Below are 2,028 nucleotides of genomic sequence, written 5' to 3' on the forward strand. Positions count from 1 at the left end.
ACATGAGCTGACAACCCAGACCCTTTCCATCGGGTAGCCGATGCTGTGAGCACAAGAAATCCACCCAGAGAGGGCCTTCCGGGCCAAACACTTTGCACAGTACAACTTTGGGAAAATACACCACCAAGACCCGTAAAGGGAGAGTCCAGGTAAACGAGGTGACTCCTCCCTTTGTGTCTTTTCCTCCTCCTTCTCTACGGGATGATTTCATAGAGTGTATATCTTCTCTTCATCGTACCCCCCACCACTAGCATCTCTTGCCAGGGCCTCCCTCTTCCCCCTGGTCTCAGCTAACTCCTGGGTCCCTCATCTCCTGTCTCCTCTCAGTGTTATTTCTTCATCATGTCCTTCCGTTCCCCTTTCGAAAATACCTGTTCCTTTCTGCTCCAAATCTCCTCGTTTTTCCCTGCTTTCATTTCAGCTCAAGCCACATTAAGGTTGTAAAGCATTTTGGAAAAGAGCGGGCATGGCAGGACGGTAAATAGAGTTTTATGGTGTTTTGCTGTCATTGAGCTCGGAGCCCAAAAACCAGTGGCAATTCACAGCCCCAGCATACCTTCGTCTCTGCAGGGCTATTAACTGGCCCTAGATGAGGTCTCCGGGCCATGACCCCAAATGTCTACTTCTCAGACGATGCAGAGTCACTTCAGGTGAAGTAGTCGCTTGAGCAGCACTTCCCAAATTGGCTTCCATAGTACCCGGAGTGCGAGGGATTAATAGGTACCATGGGGAGGGGGGGGAAAGGTTTCTGAATACAAACGAGTTTGACAAATGCTGGGTGAGATAAGCTGAAGTTACTACTACAGAGCTTCGTGAGCCCTTCACATACTAATGAGAATCGTGAATCTCCAAGAGGACATTTAGAACCTTGCCACCCAAACTGTGGTGGCACAAGCATCACCTGGGGGAGCTTGCTGGACATGTAGATGCTCAGACCTGCCACCCCAGACTTTCCGAGTCAGAACCGGCATTGTGACAGCATCCTTGGGTCATGTGTATGCCTGTTAAGTCTTGAGAAACGCTGATTCAGAGAACCCTCCATTTCTCAAACTCTTTTGTCCGTGGAAGGCCTTTATGGGGCCTCTTCTGTGACCTGTGTTCTCCGCAACATACTCTTGGGGGAGAAGACTAAAGCTTTGAAAGGCCTTCATAGGAATTTCTCAATGTCTAGAGACTCCATCGGAAGACATCAGCCAAACAACATTTAGGAATTGGGGAGGGGGGCGGATTCGTTATATGGTACCCAGAGACTCACTTTCCTGGGGCATTTTTAAGCCGTGCTGCTTTGTCTGTTCTCTGGCCCAGATCAACGTGTTCATTTTGGAAAGCCAGCAGCTTCTCTGCAGTGCGAGAGCTCAGGATCCGAACCTCTAAAGAATGCTGCGTGCCCGGTCCCCTGCTGTTGGACATTAGAAAGGCAATTTTCTGAAAGCTGGGCAACTTTTCAGTCCGGTGTGTTCTGTTCAGTTAAGCTGTCGCTGTTTTTCTTTTAGGCCTTTAAGCTGTTGTGCCAAACACTACAATAACACTAGCTATTTTGTATTCAGACCTTGCGACATTGTTAATATTTTATAAGGAACTTCTCATTTTTTCCATTCACATTTGTGATTTTCAAGTGTGTTGCTGCATTGCATTCATAAACGTGATTTTTATTAAGTCTCTGGGCTCCATTTTTTTTCCTCCTCAGAGAAACACATCTCCAATTTTATGTGAGAAGTTAAATGGAAAATAGGCTTTGATATGTGAAGAAATTTGTCCAGGAGGCAACCGTGCTGTAGAGTAAGGGGCTGCCGTGCCCAGGCTCTGGTTGGGACACGGGCAAAGCTCTCAGCAAGACTTCTTGGCGGTTGTCAGCCGGGGCACCTTCTCCGTGGCCACTTTCCATGGCTGGCCAGGATCGCCTGCTCAGAGTGCGGGAAAAGGAGGTGACATGTGCAGCAGGATGGCGTGTAAGGATGTGGGAAAAGTGGCACCTCGGACTGGAGGGCCTGCTGAACCCTGAGATTTTCCACTCTGGGCTCGAAACCA

The sequence above is a fragment of the Ailuropoda melanoleuca genome, chromosome X (genome assembly GCF_002007445.2).
Source record: "Ailuropoda melanoleuca isolate Jingjing chromosome X, ASM200744v2, whole genome shotgun sequence".
NCBI classification, from domain to species: Eukaryota; Metazoa; Chordata; class Mammalia; order Carnivora; family Ursidae; genus Ailuropoda; species Ailuropoda melanoleuca.